This window comes from Carcharodon carcharias, chromosome 9 (assembly GCF_017639515.1).
Source record: "Carcharodon carcharias isolate sCarCar2 chromosome 9, sCarCar2.pri, whole genome shotgun sequence".
Lineage (NCBI taxonomy): Eukaryota > Metazoa > Chordata > Chondrichthyes > Lamniformes > Lamnidae > Carcharodon > Carcharodon carcharias.
This window is the reverse complement of record NC_054475.1, coordinates 27,961,335-27,978,963: the sequence shown is the minus strand read 5'-3', so window position 1 is coordinate 27,978,963 and position 17,629 is coordinate 27,961,335. Positions and strand designations below refer to the sequence as shown.

Below are 17,629 nucleotides of genomic sequence, written 5' to 3'. Positions count from 1 at the left end.
ATGGGGGGGTCAATGTGGGAGAGGCAGGTTGACCAGGAAGGCTTGAGGGGGGTGGGGGGAGTTGTTCGAGGGAGGGGTCAGTGCTGTCAATGTGGAATCTTGAGGTGCGAAGTGAGGGTACTGGTGATAGGAGGGTACTTTGACTGTGAGAGGGGCAGTGGGATCACAGAATCATACGGTACAGAGGAGGCCCTTCAGCCCATCGAGTCTGCACCGACACGTGAGAAACACCTGACCTACCTACCTAATCCCATTTACCAGCACTTGGCCCATAGCCTTGAATGTTATGACGTGCCAAGTACTCATCCAGGTACTTTTTAAAGGATGTGAGGTAACCCACCTCCACCACCCTCTCAGGCAGCGCATTCCAGACTGTCACCACCCTCTGGGTAAAAACGTTTTTCCTCACATCTACCTTAAACCTCCTGCCCCTCACCTTGAACTATTATCCCCTTGTGACTGACCCTTCAACTAAGGGGAATAGCTGCTCCCTATCCACTCTTCCACCCTGTCCATGCCCCTCATAATCTTATACACCTCGATCATGTCGCCTCTCAATCTTCTCTGCTCCAACGAAAACAACCCAAGTCTATCAACCTCTCTTCATAACTTAAATGTTTAATCCCAAGCAACATCCTGGTGAATTTCCTCTGCACCCCCTCCAGTGCAATCATATCCTTCCTATAATATGGCGACCAGAACTGCACACAGTATTTCAGCTGTGGCCTCACCAAGGTTCTATGCAACTCCAGCATGGCCTTCATACTTTTGTAATTTATGCCTCGATTGATAAAGACAAGTGTCCCATATGCCTTTTTCACCACCCAACTAACATGCCCCTCCGCCTTCAGAGACCTATGGACACACATGCCAAGGTCCCTTTGTCCCTCAGAACTTCGTAGTGTCATGCCAGTCATTGAATACTTCCTTGTCAAATTACTCCTTCCAAAGTGTATCATCTCACAATTTTCAGGGTTAAATTCCATCTGCCACTTGTCTGCCCATTTGACCATCCCGTCTATATCTTCCTGTAGCCCAAGACACTCAATCTCACTGTTAACCACCTGGCCAATCTTTGTGTCATCCGTAAACTTAATAATCCTACTCTCCACATAGTCATCTAAGTTGTTTATATAAATGACGAATAATAGGAGACCCAGCACATATCCCTGTGGTGCACCACTGGACATTGGCTTTCAGTCACTAAAGCATCCTTCTGTCATCACCCTCTGTCTCCTACAACTAAGCCAATTTTGAATCCACCCTATCAAATTACTCTGTATCCCACGTGCATTTGTATTCTTTATAAGTCTCCCATGTGGGACCTTGTCAAAGGCTTTGCTGAAATCCATATAAACGACATGAACTGCACTACTCTCATCTACTCACCTGGTCACCTCCTCAAAAAAATCAATCAAGTTTGTTAGGCAAAACCTCCCCCTGACAAAGCCATGCTGACTATCCCTGATCAAACCTTGCCTCTCCAACTGGAGATAGATTCTCTCCTTCAAAATTTTCTCCAATAGCTTCCCTACTACTGATTTGAGACTCACTGGCCTGTAATTCCCTGGCTTATCTCTACAGCCCTTCTTAAATAGTGGAACCACATTAGATGTTCTTCAGTCCTCTGGCATCTCCCCCATGGCCAGAGAGGAATCAAAAATTTGGGTCAGAGCCCCTGCGATCTCCTCTCTTGCCTCCCTCAGCAGTCCGGGACACAAATCATCTGGACCTGGAGATTTGTCCACTTTTAAGCCTGCCAACACCTCCAATACCTTGTCACTCCCTATATCAATTTTCTCAAGAATCTCTCAGTCTCTGTCCCCGAGTTTGTATCTATTACGAGATGTATACATTGAGTTCAGAAGCACTGAGTCCACTAAGACCTTTAGAGATTTTTTAAAAATAAATTGAAATATTAACAAAAGAAAAGATTTCAAGCACATACATAGGTCTACAATTACTTAATATTCTAACAAGTCCTAAAATTCCTACTTAGTCTGACTTCCAATTACACACCCCCTTTAAAGCAACAGTCCAAAATAGATTTTTAAATTTAAAAAGCAAACCAGCGAGTTATCACAGTACCCACTTAACAATGGAGTTCCAAAAGCTTGCCTCCAGCTTTAGTTGTTGGACACAGCAGACTTATGCACAGATGGCTGGAGGCTTCCCAAAGGCTGTCGCTCATACTCCTGTTAGATCTTACATGGCCCCCAACATAGCCTTTCATTCTCCTTTATATATGTTTCTCTTTTTAATATGTAAATTCCATTGTTCCGTATGTCTTTGGAATTTTACCTTTCCCATAATATAAAAATCTTTCATGTTGCCAACATTGTCAGTAACCTTTGGGAAAAATAAGTACAGTGCTTAGCCTTGCTTATATGGCTATTTGTAAACACCCTAAAATCCCTTTGAAATCCAAACAACCCCTCCACTCATCTAAAAATACAAATCCTTTCACACCTTACATGCTAAGACACCATCCATGTTTATCCATCAGCATTTCAAGTACATTTCTACACTTAACGTCTTTTGATAATTTCAAGCTTGCAGTCTACCTGACTCCAAGTGTAATTAAATCTCACAGACAAAACCATCTACACCCATTAACTTACTTTACAACAAACCAGAACAATATTATGAAAAATATTATACTTTTGTAATACTTTCGTAACAGGCGTGAGTAGTTCTCTCTGGTCGTTCACAGGGGTAAGAATTTTCACACAGACCTAGGGAATGGGGACTGTGATAGGTGTGGGCTCAACAGGGAGGGAGGCATTTGAAGGGTAAAGGTGATGGGCTGTAGGGTGCTGTGGTGATGTTCAAGTGTAACTGATGGGAGGTTAAGATGGTGAAGGGGGTTAGTAGATGGGTGGAGGGTAAAAGGTGTTGGACACTGGAAGATGACGTGCACCATCCTGAGGCACAGGCAGATTAGCATGTCAGCCTCTCGATTTCCAACAGAAAAACCTCTAAGTTTTCTGTTCTTCTAGGGAGGAGTGTCATTGGGTGGGTGGAGCAATAGGTCAGCTCGACTGGATAACTGAAGGAGAACCCTGATAATCTATCCTGACAAAGCAAAGATTTCTCTATAAGGCCTAGAGGGCAGTGGAGGGAAGGGGATAGTATGAGTGGGAGGGCTTCTTGCATATGGCTTGCCTGAGCCTTGACAAAGAGCGGTGCCTGGGCATGCAGGCATGATTCAGGGGGACATAGCCCCACCCTTGGTGCCCCCACTGGAAGGGAGGGGAGTGCGCACAGGCTATAACACCAGCAGCAGTAAGAAAAATCCAGGAGATCTCCATGAAGTGAAACGATTCATATATTTACAAAGGTGCTAAAACTATATACAATCATACACCCATGCCACCAGCGTAAACTTAATACTTCTTCATTTTTCTTACCCTCCAACTACGTCTCGGTGCTTCCCCGGCATCCACAGCAGAGGTGGAGGCAGCCTGCTGACTATTATGCCTTCTTGTCAGTGATGACTTTGGCAGGGCCGAGGTCTAGAGGGCCCCGGCCTTCTTTGGGTCTCCTGGTCTGGGGCGGGTGCACCCTCAGCAGTTTCAGAGGGTGGAGCTGATGGGGTCACAGGCAGAGGGGCCTTGGAACTCATGGATGCCCTTGGAGTGTCTGGGTGGAAGCTCTGGGAGTGTCTGCCTGACACTTCTCCTCCCTTTGGGTGCCCGAGGGCCCCTCCCTACCTCCTTGAGGAGAAAGGGCACCTGGAAGGAGGTCAAGCTGCCTCTGTCTGCCTCTCATCTAGCCACTGAACAAGCTTGCCCATGGCTACAGTGATGGAGTGCAGGTCAGAGCGCATATCTGGCAGAAACTAGGTGTTCTACCAGACCAGGGTCTCCATGGCATCTGCGATCTTCCCCATGGAGACCTCCATGTACTCATGCCGGAACCAAGACATCAGAGAGCACGCAGATGCATCCCTCCATCCACTCTGTTGAGGGCCTCTGACACACCTGCTTGATGTTCTCCTGCGTCTTGCAGATACTCCAGCATCTTTTCCATTGCCTTCCAAAGGCTTATCATCTGACTCTGACTTAGCAGGGGCCTTTAGCAGTGCTCCAAGTGCCAGGGACCTTGACTACCACTGCTTCCACCTGCTGTGGCCATGTGTCTGTGTGGTGACCACCAGAATGTGAACCTGAGCCTAACCTAGATATATCACCCACCAAGGTGGAGGGTGCAGGTGAACACTGTGACTGCTGTATAGGTGTGGAGAAGTGCTCGTCATCATCTGACCTGATCTGTCCTGGGGGGGCTGGAACTTACATTTTGAGCGGGGGCTGGCTTCGCTCTCTTCCTTCTGGCACCTGGAACGGAGAGAATAGAGAATGAGTGACTGCCTAGACTGCTTCCTACATTGCACAGAGCCTCGCCCGCAGGTTCCGATTTGCAGAGATTAAACATGCTTCCTCACTGGATGCTTTGGGAGATTGACCTCGCCCTCAGCACAGGCATGGTCACAATCCTCGTCTGTCAGCTCCGCTGCCTGCTGTTCAAATTGGGTGAGGGGCTGGATCTCTGGCATGCCGTTCCTGCCCTCATCCTCTCACACCTGTTGTGCGCTGTCTTCTCCTGCATGAGGATAGACTGATGGTTTGTGAGCACTTCTAATGCTGGGGCAGTTGCATGCTGCTAATTCTAGCTAATGCATGATCTCCTGACTCCCCTAAGCCTGTCCACCATGTACAAGGCACAAGTGAGGAATTTGAGGGAACACTGTTCACTTGCCTGGATAAGTGTAGCTCTAATAGCACTAAGGAAGCTGGACACCATCCAGGATGAAGCAGGGCCACTTGATTTACATCTTATCCAGCACCCTCAACATTCAGCACCTCCATGACTGGCCCTTAGTGGCAGCTGTTTGTGCTATGTGAAAGGTGCACTGCTGCTAGTCCCAGGACTACTTTGACAGCCTCCTCCAGACCCATGAGCTCCAACAGCCAGAAGGACGAGGGCAGCAGAGGCATGGGATCAGCAGCTTCTTCAATTTGCCCTCTACTCACAACCCCACCCACCCCTCCCCACCTCACCCCCCCAACAATAGCTCCACAGCCCAGAGGAGAGTCTCCAGGGAGGCTTCACTGAAGCAGGGGGCCGGTGCTTGGTGCCTCCTCGAGGCCATCTCAGTGCCCTGAAGTTCTGGCACGCTGATTCACAGGCTGTCTGGGTGCCATTTAAATAAGGTGCCAAGACATGACAGCAGGGCATGAAACTTCCTGCTCGCCCTGCCACAAGCACGTCACGTACCATGCACATGCATAATTAATTAGGCAGGGAGCACATGATTGCGTGTAATGGGCCGCCGTGTTCATCAGTGGGCAACATTCCGGGTTCCCGCTCCTGCCACAGAGCTTATGGCAGGAGCGGAAAATTCCGGCTGTGGTGTACAGGGCAGAATCTAGACTGAGAACAACAATGGTGGCTAACTGGGGGAGGTGGAGATGGGGGACAGAGAAACCTTTAGGATAGTTTTGCAACAATCTCCACAACTGGGATGAGTTCAAGAATGGGAGTTAGTGTTTCTATTTGGTGTTGCTTCCAGTGCTGCAGCAAATCGGAACTTCATGTGGCAAGGAAAGAAATGATTCATTTCACTTGCCAGCATTAAGACCAAAGAACCATGATTTTTTTTGTTGGGATATTGTAACCTGGTGCCATCATCACGCTGCATCTAAGTTGACAATATTAAGCTGCCAGATGAATAATGAAAGGCTGTCAGCTTGTCAGTTCAGAATGTCTCTGAAGCACTGAATTTGATGCTGTAACTGATGAAGATTAATTCAGTGACATTGCATTAGTGACATGTTCGAGGCATCAGTGCAATGCTAGTACAATCCATTTTGTTGTCTCTTAATTTAAGATGCTATTGTTTTCCAGATCCCTGCTCCTCACTCCCTAATGGAATACCTCCAACTAGAATACCTCCTTTCCTCGTCAGTGACATTTTCTATGACCAGGTTGCATTATTCCTCCTTGACCTCTCAACTTTGCTGCAGCCTTGCGCATGGTTGATCCCACCATCCGCTAATGATCTTTCCTCATTGTTGACCTTGGTGTATTTACTCTAGTTTGGTTCAAATTTAAGTTATCTATTCGTACATTGCCTATGATCGGATGGGTAAATGTGGCCATTGGCTTCTCCTCCCACCCCTGCCTTCACCTTTAGAACCCAAAAAAGGATTTGTTCTACAGGTATTTAAAAAGGAAAAGAGTAAGTAATGTGAGTGTTGGTTCTCTAGAGAGTGACAGCGGGGACTTAGTAGTAGATAATAAGGAAATGGAGGAAGAAATGAACAAATATTTTGCATCTGTGTTCACTCTGGAGGATACAGAAACATTCCAGTAATAGTTGTAAATCAGGAGGTGGAAGGGAGAGGGGAACTTGGTGAAATTACAATCACTAGGGAAGCAGTACTGAGCAAACTGATGGAGCTGCAGGCTGACAAGTTTACAGGTTCTGATGGACTACATCCAAGGTTCTTAAAAGAGGTGGCTAATGAGGTGGTAGATGTGCTGGTGTTAATTTTCCAAAATTCGCTAGATTCTGGAAAGGTTCCATCAGACTGGAAAATAGCAAATATAACCCCTCTATTCAAGAAGGGTTTGAGGCAGAAAAGAGGAAACTATAGGCCAGTTACCTAGGAGTCTGTCATGGGGAAGTTGTTAGAATTGATCATTGAGGAGGTTATGGCTGGGTACTTAGAAAAGTTCAAGGAAATCAGGGAGATTTAGCATGGTTTTGTGAAAGGGAAATTATGTTTAACCAATCTGTTGGAGTTTTTTTGAAGGAGTGAAGCCTGTAGACATGCTGTGCTTGGATTTCCAGAAGGCATTTGATAAGGTGCCACATCAAATGTTTTAACAGAAAATTAAAGCTCATGGTGTAGGGGGTAACATATTTGTTTGGATAGAATATTGGCTGGCTGTCAAAAAACAGGGAGTGCATACTTGGTCATGATGACTCGAAACGTCAACTCTTTTCTTCTCCGCCGATGCTGCCAGACCTGCTGAGTTTGTCCAGGTAATTCTGTTTTTGTTTTGCATACTTGGTCTTTGTCTGACTGGCCAGGATATGACAAGTGGAGTCCTGTAGGGGTCTGTGCTGGGACCTCAACGTTTTACAATTTACATCAGTGACTTAGATGAGAGGAGCAATGGCATGGTAGCTAAATTTGCAGATGACGCAAAGATAGGTAGGTAAGTATGTTGTGAAGAGGACAGAAGGAGGCTGCAGATGGATATAGATAGTTTGAGTGAGTAGGCAAAGATCTGGCAAAAGGAATTTAATGTGGGAAAATGTAAAGTTGTTCACTTTGGCAGGAAGAACAAAAAAGCAGAATGTTACTTAAATGGAGAACAGCTGCATAATTCTGGAGTGCAGCGGGATCTAGGTGTTATAGTACATGAGTCACAAAAAATTAGTATGCAGGTACAGCATGTAATTAAGAAAGCTAATGGGATGCTATCCTTTATTACGAAAGGAATTCAACATAAAAGTAAGGATGTTATGCTTTATTTATACAGAGCATTGCTGAGGCCACATCTCAAATAGTCTGTGCAGTTTTGGTCTCCCTATTTAAGGAAGGATGTAAATGCACTGGAGGCGGTTCAGAGGAGGTTTACTAGATTGATACCTGGAATGAGTGGGTTGTCTTATGAGAAAAAGTTGGACAGACTGGACTTGTTTCCACAGGAGTTTAGAAGAGTGAGGGGTAACTTGATTGAAGTATACAAGATCCTGAATGGCCTTGACAAGGCAGATATTGAAAGGATGTTTCCTCTTGTGGGTGAGTCCAGAACTAGGGGGCACTGTTTAAAATTAGGGGTCACCCTTTTAGGACAGAGGTGAGAATTTTTTTCTCTGAGGATTGTGTGACTTTGGAACTCTCTGCCTCAGAAGGCGATGGAGGCAGGGTGATTGAATATTTTTAAGATGGAGGTCTAGTTAGGCATTCTAGTTACGCAAGGGAATCAAAGGTTATCAGGGTTAGATGGGAATTTGGAATTCGAAACTCAAGCAGATCAGCCATGATCTTATTGAATGGCAGAGCAGACCCAAGGGGTCGAATTGCCTGATCCTGTTCCTATTTCTTATGTTCTTAATGTTCTCCATGTCCTCCTCAGCTACATGATGTTCCTTGGCATATTTGTCACAAGCATATCGTCAGCAGGTACTTGTATTAACAACCTTGAACCCTACCTCCCAATTTCCTCGTGACCCCACCACTGCCTTTGTGCTCTTAGACTGCATGTTCAACATCTGATCTTGGATGGGTTGACTTTTTGCTCCAATTAATATTTGAGATATCATTATCCGCAGTCCCCAGTACAAACTGTATCCTTGCCATCAGTTCCATCCTCCTCCCTGTCTTCAATGTCCTACATTGGCTCCAGGTCTCCAAAGCAATTTTAAGAACCTCATTATCATATATAAATCCCTCTATGGTCTCACCCCTGTAAACTTCTCCAGTACCCCAGCAGGAGTTTACCACCTTTAGGAGCAATGAATCTTGGCAGAAAAGGATGAAGATGAAAAGTAGCAGGATTGCTCGTAAATCATATTTGTAGCATTCTTTATTGCAATCCAAACGCTTAACTGACAGAATTATGGATGAATGTGATTTCATCTATTTTGAGTCTGACAAATCTCTGGTTTGTGTCCTGCCAGATTCTGGAGCGGTTAAATTGCTGCCAGAATTCATTTAGCCAGAGAGGTCTCATAATAGTTAAAAGTAACCATGCCAGTACAGCTTCAATTGTGATTGCAACAGAGACAAATCTTGCTGAGCACAGCACTTATATTCCAAGGCTCCTGTTCACTTACATACATGTAAATGCTGTGTGTTAAGAAATTGGCTTTTCAACCAGAAATTTGTTTTAACAAGTAACTCAAATGCATCTCTTTTCTGAACTTTGCAGATGCATAGCATTTGTAATGGGGACTTGTATTTTATCTTCCTTTCAGGACCTCCCCCCTCCCCCTCCAGCAGTGTGCATAAATATGGCTGAGTATGTAAGGAATCGTTTTTCCAGCACAGTATATACTTTCCCTTGGGGATGTATGTCAGAATTTTGATTGTCCAATATTTGAGCCAGTGATGTAAATGATTGGGAGATCCTGTGCAGTTGTGTGCCCACATTTCTGATCTTGGCATTTGGTGGTTGAGGCTTCCTAATAGGAATGCCAAGTTGGAAAATTATCCATACATTGACTCTTGATCTGGCTTCTAGGACTTGCACAGGAAGCATTACGGCAAAATGCCCTCTAGCTTCTGATGCACCTTTATAGGGTAGTGCTTTTCATTTGAGATAACTGAATTGAATATAGGGCTGGATCTTCCCCCAGTTTTGGGAAACATGAGTCAGGCCAAGTCCTGACTTTGCAAACCTGCACCCATTACATCCTCTCATGCCCAGCATATTTTTGTCACTGTGAGACGTTGGCGGGCAAAGTTCAGGTCTGCTAGATGTCAAGAAAACAAAAAAATGATAATATTTTGCATCTGGTAATATCAATATCATATTTCTTATGTACTGGAAGACAGGCTGTTGGGAGGTTTGTAAATATGGTAAGAGTGACTGCAGGAGTCTAAGACCAACAGTAAGAAGTGGTTTTGATATGTTAATGAACCCAACGGAAACTTCAATCAGAGTTTTACATAAAGCAATAATAGGAGTGGTCTGGATTTGAGTTGTTTTAGTTCCAAGGGGGATATAGGCAGGTTGTAAAAAAGTAAGTAAGGTAAAGGTAGGGTAAGTTTGTTTTTCATAAGTCCAAGAGCTGGGGTAAAGAAGCATCTCATCAGTTCTGGGAAGAAAGCACTTCTGAAGAGGCTGGTTGAGACAACAGAGAGATCAAAGGGAAGGAATGCATTTAAGGAAATACTGAAGCCTGGGTGGGCGTAGCTGCTTAGATCTCCCAGAAGACAGCAGGATAGCTGGTCAGAACTTCCAGAAAACAATGCAAACAAGGCCAGACTAGGAGAACCAGGTGCTGTCAGCCAGAGAACACCCCAAGGGAAAAAGACACTGTGTGGTTAAAAATTACTGGAATTCTACAGATCTTGAAATCTATAAGGATAGTTGCTGAACAGAAAAAGGGAGGGCTAGCTCTGACGGTAGTTAAATTAAGATCTTGTGGAGCTCTTTTAAGGTACTGTTTACTGTGTGAAGCTGTTCTTGTGTTGAGGTGGTTTTTTTTCTTTATTCTTTTACTAATTATTTACTCTATGAGAAAATCATCACAAGTAGTTGGATACATCATTTCCTGATTTCAGAACCTCTCATCATACTATACAAATTGGCAGCTATTTCAAGTTTAGGATTTGGGTAGTTTGGCATTTATCATCAGTCATGCCATGACAAAGACAGGACCTAGGCAGCCAGGTGCTGAGACTGGCTGGTTAGAAAGTCTGCCTTGATTCACTGGGACATTAGCCCAGCTCTCTACATTGTTATGATGCCCCCCTAGCCCTCATCCCTTACAGTCTCCAGCTCATCCCCATACCCTCATGTATTCTCCAATCACCCAGTATCTACTATATACAGAACTCAGAGAGCCAAGCTGAGCACCCAGACTCTCATAAAAGGATTGTGAGAGTGAGTTTGTTGACACAAGGTGTAGAGGAGAATTACAGCTTTATATATAATAATAAGCAATTTTTCTGTGATCTATTTTATCAACGACTGCATGTTTATTTGCACAAAGTGAAGAAGTGTCAAGTGCTTATAGTTTCTGTTATTGATACTTTAAAGCTCTTATTGATTGACATTCTTATAGAGTTGTAGCAACAGCACATTTTTAAAAGAAAGTTATAAATGGGTGTTTTTCCTTGCATGCCATTGTTATTATAGGGTTCATTGGTTCTGTACAGAATGCATACTGGGTGAATGGGCATGGAAATGCCATGAGTTGGCATGGGGGAGTGGGGGTGGGTCATGAGTTGGTAACTAGGTGGCATAGGGAGTGGGGGGAAGAGGGGTGTGAGGGGTAAAACATAAGCTATCAACTGGGACAAATTCCAGAGAACTGAGATGGGCCTTTTAACCAGCCCACCTTGGCATTTGGTCACACCTGTGGCCACCTCCAATCTGAGCCTGGGTTGGGCCCAGCCATAAACCACACCATCCACCCCTGGAGCAAAAATTGGATCTCACAGGGCACTTCCTGCTGAGATAGGAAATTTCCTGACCCGAGGTACTTGCCTCAACAGCAAAAATCCAGCTCAAAGATTCAGTTAATTAAAAAACTGAAATAAAAAGCTAATCTCATGACACTAACATAAAAGCAAAAAACTGCAGATGCTGGAAATCCAAAACAAAAACAGAAATACCTGGAAAAGCTCAGCAGGTCTGACAGCATCTGCGGAGAGGAACACAGTTAACGTTTTGAGTCCGTATGACTCTTCGACACTATTGGATTGCTGTAAGAAGAAAACTCACCTGATTCACTAATGTGCTTTTAGGGAAAGAAATCTGCCTTCTGTACCTTCTTGCCTATATATGACCTCAGATGCGGTTGAATAACACCTGCCCTCAAAAACCACCTAGTAAACGGCCCAGTCATATTCATGAAAGTAACTCATCACTTTTTCAAGGGTAATGAGAGGTGTGAACAATAAATAATAGCTTTACCAGCAATATCCACATCCGTGATGAATTAAAAAAAACCTTGTGACATGGCTTATAACTATTTGGGAGGGAGGGGATGGAGAGTATGGATAAAGGGTTTGTTATTGGATTGTTAGGTTGTGACAAGTGGCTTTCTCTGGGAATCTGTACTGGGATGTTACCTTTTCACCATATATATTAATGATTTGGATAAAGGAATAGATAGTTGCATATCCAAGTTGCATATTTGCAGATGATCCTAAGTTAGAAAGTGCTGGAGGGCTTTAGGATGGCATGAAGGATATGAGGGGACATGGGGTGAATGGAGGGGCATAAGTTAGCTATGGAGGCTATAACAGAGGGGCTGGAGGAACATAGGTTGCCATGGAGGGTATGAGGGAACATGGGGGATGGATGGAAGGGCAAAGGTTGGAAGGGGGCATGGGTAAGACCGTTTGAGCTTCTCTTTCAAAAGGTTCTTTCATCCATCTCAACCCCTGAGGGGCTGTGAACCACGACTCCTTGAAAAACTGGTCTGACTATGAAAATTGCGGGGGACTGGGAGATGCCTATATCCACAATGGAGTCAAACAGGTTGGGAGTGGGGGTTGTGGGATAGCAATCCGCACCAGCTCGCATGCTTATCACATGCTGGTGCAAATTGGGGACACCAGGAATGGGGCCAGGAATCTCAGAATTGGGTCTTGTCTGATGTTTTTAAAGGTCCGCGGAGTTGGGGAGAATCTGTGAAAATCTAGTCCCTAATCTCTGCAATTTCCTCTCACATCACTCATTGCCCTGAGACATCTTCATGAATTCAATTAAGTGGTTTGTGAGGCCATTTCAGATGGCAGTTGCGAGTAACCACATCGCTGTGAGTCTGGAGTTACATATAGGCCAGGCTGGTCAGGACTGCAGCCATTGACACAGCCACCAATTGAGAAGCACAAGAGGCCAGTACTGGAGGAGTACAGCTACCTTGGAGGATTGTGTGGCTAGAGAAGATTATAGAGATGAGGATCGATGAGGCCATGGAAGATTTGAGACTTGGTGCAAGTATGGACGCAGGCAGCAAAGTTTTGGATAACCTCAAGTTTAGGCAAGATATATGTGGGCAATCAGCCAGGAGTACATTGGAATAGTGAAAAATGGAGACACCAAAGACATGGATGAAGGTTTCTGCAGCAGACAAGCTGAGACAGGATGAGGTTGGGCAAATTTATGGCTGTGGAAATAAATGGTCTTAATGATGGTACGGTTATGTGGTTGGAAGCTCATCCTGTGGTCAAATATGACACCAAGTTACAAACAGTCTGAGAGGGATGAAGCCGGGGCCCAGGGAATGGAGTCTGTGGCAGAAACCAATGGCTTTGATTTTCCAAATATTTAATTGAAAGAAATTTCTGCTCATCCAGTACTTTTAATTAAGTATTCTAACTTATCCTTCCTGATTTCGGCTCTGTTGCTCACACGATTCTTCAATCTGATTGGTTAAGGAGATACACAGTTCTTTGCCTTGCTCACACTGGTCATAGATCATCCATTGAGGGTGATGTGCAGTTTTTTCTCTCCAATTTACAATAGGCTTCAGTGAAAAATCTCATGGATAGTTTGTCAGCAAGTATGATGAATGGCTGCACTTTACATTTGTCTCTGAGAACAAAATCCCGATGCATTATTTTTAAATCCACCACACAATGAAAAGCATTTGAGTGATTTTGACAGTTGATGAGTTTTAAAGCAGTGACTACAGTCTTTAACAGTCATAATTCTGAGTAGACAGATGAGAAAATGGCAACTTAATCACCAAGCTTTGAAGAAAGGAATAAGAATTGGCTGACAAGCATCCATCAGTCTTAAATCTCAAAATGGTTTGTCATATCATGATTTTTTTGTAATCATGAGAAAAACAACCATCCTGCAATCGATAAATTTCAGATAATGGCAGTGATTTGTTCCTAGATCTATGATTATGCATTTGGCATTTGTGAATGTACAACTTTACCAGAATGAAAAAGGCTTATTAGCTGGAAATGGCTATGTATAGTTTTTAAAAATTCTTTCATGGGATGTGCTCATCGTTGGCAAGGCTAGCATTTGTTGCCAATCCCTAATTGCCCTTCAACTGAGTGGCTTGCTAGGCCATTTCAGAAAGAACCATCGCTGTGGGTCTGGAGGCCAGACCAGGTAAGGACTGCAGATTTCCTTCCCCAAAGGATACTAGGGAACCAAATGGGTTTTTATGACAATCAACAGTGGCTTAATGGCCATTGTTACTGAGACTTGCTTTTAATTCCAGATTAATTAATTGAATTTAAATTCCACCAGCAGCCAGGATTTGAACCCCTGTCCACAGACTATTAACCTGGGCCTCTGGATTACTAGTTCAATAACACTGCCACTATGCCACCGATCTCCCCAGTTCATACTGTTTATTATACTGGAAATTTTTTATTAGATTTTTCGGGCTATTTCCTTAAATCTTGAAAATACTCCAACCATTCAGCTCTGTGAATGATGAAAATGTTAACGCCATATATTGTGACAGTGATGCCTGTGACTTAATTTTCCCTGCCACTGGGGGGTTGATTGTCCATTCTTGTGTTCCATTCATGAAAATGGAAAATCAATGCTGCCCTTGTGACAGATTTTGGCCATTAGCTCATTGTGCAATGCTCTGGTAACATCCTGGAGAAGCTCATTGGATGGAGTGTTTTATTAAGCAAGCCAGAAAAGAACACACAATGGTAGGAGCGAGAGGAAGAAAGTTTAAAAATATAAGGAATAGTTAATGGATTCACAGAATGGAAAGCAAAATGTTCATTCAGTTCTCTTAATGTGAGAACTGCTTGGGACAATGTTATATAATTTGTTCTCATATATGAACTTGAATTTCAAAATATATCACACTTGACCTGGCAGAACCCATCTAGGTGAGTTATAAATAGAACAGTGAAAGAGCAGATTCATAAATGCATGAATTTATTACATCTGATGATATACGCTGCTTACTGGTCTGTAACTGTTATATGACTTACACTGATTACTGACCTGTGGCTGTTAATCTCTTGACAAGAACTAAATGGTGGCAAAGATCAGATGGAAACTGAATTTGAAACCTATTTTGTAAATGGTACAATTGATTAACTGCCTGTAATATGAACATGCACTTTTGCTGACATTTTAAAGACATTACCACTATGGCGATCTTGTCTTATTGTGCCTGTGGCACCAAAGGAAGCAGTTATATTTTTTAATGCGTGGATTCATGCAGTGTAGCTGCCTTATCCCACAGCATACTGCAGCAAAAATATTGGTGATCTATGCTTAAGCTTCTGACCTGTCTTCCAAGTACTGCGACTATAGGTATAGGACCCCACTGTAAACCACATCATCAGATGGAGCTGGGCATGTCCCTGCAATCTGCATGAAATATTTTTCATCAGAAAATAGAATTTTGACCACAAGCACATATCTTTGAAATGCAGATAATGTTCACTTCATTTAGCATAACTATATAATCCACTCATGAAAGTCAGTTTCACCATTGGTGTGCATTCGTAAAATGTGTCCTTTGCTGTATCGAGTCATCCCAACGGTGACACTCGCTGAGGAAATACATTTGTCATCCAAGAATATAATGAATGTCAATTTACCTCCAAATTATTTCATTACCACTTTTTGTAATCAGATTATGTTCAAGACTATCTGTCTTGATACAATGTATCCTGCACAGAATTTATGAAAACCCAACAGTAGTAATGACAAGTTCTGATAGACAAATGCCTATTCACTAATGCATTGGAGATAAAAAGAAAACATTGAACGTCAGAAGTCAAAAATAAATGCCACTTTTACTGGTCTTTTGATTTGGATCCCTGATGTCCCGCAGTAGTGACTTGGATTTTTTTTTACATCAATGGTAAACTAATACGAATGGGTAAAATGCCTGGTATCCAAGCTAAGGCATAACTAATATCAAAAGCCCTTAAAAACTGCAAATTTTGGAAATGAGCAGGTATTTGGGCAGCATTCAGAAGAGAACAATGCACTAACTATTTGTGTTTTACTCTGCTTCAGGGCTTATTAAAGGGTACCAGTGAGAGTGGTCTACAGGCCCCCTAACAGTAACCACATTGTAGGACAAAGTATACAAGAAGAAATATTGGCTGCTTGTAATAAAGGGGTGGCAATAATCATGGGTAATGTTAATCTACATAAACTGGAAAAATCACATTGGCATTAGTAACCTGGATGACGAGTTAATAGAATGCTTTTGAGATAGTTTCTTAGGGCAGCATATTTTGGAACCAACCAGAGAGCAGGTTATATTAGACTTAGAATTGTATAATGTGACAGAATTAATTAATGACCTCAGAGTAAAGGCACCCATAGATAGCAGGGACCACAATATGATTGAATTTTATATCCAGCTTGAAAGGGAGAAGAGTGGGCCTAAGACTAATATTTTAAACTGAATAAGGGCAACGTTGTGGGCATGAAAGCTGAGCTAGCTGAAGTGAACTGGGATACTAGGCTATAGGATTAATCAATAGAGAAGCAGTGGTAGACATATAAGGGGATATTTTAGAATATTTAGAATAAGTATATTCCTGCTGTAAAGAAAAATTATAAGGGGAGGAGCCACTATTCATGGTTAACTGAAGAAATTAAGGAACGCAACAAACTTAAGGAAAAAGTATATAATGGTGCAAAGGTGCGTGACAAGTCAGATGATTGGTTAGAATGTAAAGAATGACTTAAAGGTAAGTCAGGAGAAAGAAATTAGAGTGTGAGAGGAAGCTAGCTAGAAATGTAAAAATGGATAGCAAGAGTTTCTACAGGTATATAAACAGGAAAGGAGTAAGTAAAGTGAGTGTTGATACTCTTAGAGTGAGAATGGGGAGTTAATAGTATATAGTAAGGAAATGGTGGATGAAATGGACAAATATTTTGTTTCTGTGTTCACTATAGAGGATACAAATAACATTCTTGTAATAGCTGTGAATCAGAAGATGGGAGAGAGGGACTTTGTGAAATTACAATCACTAGGGAATTGGTACTGAGTAAACTGGTGGAACTGTGGGCTGATAAGTTTCCGGGTCCTGATGGACTTCATGCTATGGTCTTAAAAGAGATGGCTAAGTGGTAGTAAATTGGTAGTTGGTGTTAATTTTCCAAATTTTGCTAACATCTGCTGTGGTCATAACAGTATGCATCGATGGGTCTTTTTCTGATTGGCAAAATGTGACAAGTGGAGTCCCTCAGGGGTCTGTGCTGGGACCTCAACTTTTTACAATTTATATCAATGACTTAGATGAGGGCAACAAAGGCATAGGAGCTAAATTTGCAGATGGCACAAAGATAGGTAGGAAAGTATGATGTGAAGAGGATGTAAGAAGGTTGAAGATGGATATAGATAGGTTGAGTGAGTGAGCAAAGATTGGGAAAATGGAGTATAATGTGGGAAAATGTGAATTTGTTCACTTTGGCAGGAAGAATGAAAAAGCAAAGTATTTTTTAAATGGAGAATGATTTCAGAATTCCGAGGTGTAGAGGGATCTAGGTGTTCTAACATGAGTCGCAAAAAGTTATTATACAGGTATAGCATGTAATTAAGAAGGCTTATAGAATTCTATCCTTTATTATGAGATGAATTGAACATGAAAGTAAGGATGTCATGCTTCAGTGTTATACAGGGCATTGGTGAGATCACATCTTGAATACTGTGTGCAATTTTGGTCTCCTTACTTAAGAAAGGATGTAAATGCATTGGAGGTGGTTCAGAGGAGGTTTATTGGATTGATACCGGAAATAAATGAGCTGTGTTATGAGGAAATGTTGGACAGACTGGGCTTGTTTCCATAGGTGCTTAGCAGAGTGAGGGATGACTTAATTAAGTTTCTAAGATCCTGATTGGTCTTGACAAGGTGGATGTGGAAAGGATGTTTTCTCTTGTGGGTGAGTCCAGAACTAGAGGGCACTGTTT

General features: G+C 42.8%; 1 protein-coding gene across 4 annotated transcripts in view; it reads left to right on the top strand.

The window, feature by feature from the left end:
- Nucleotides 1-17,629, top strand: part of kif21b (kinesin family member 21B) — a 183,830-nt gene that overhangs the window by 24,897 nt on the left and 141,304 nt on the right. The window lies entirely within an intron of this gene.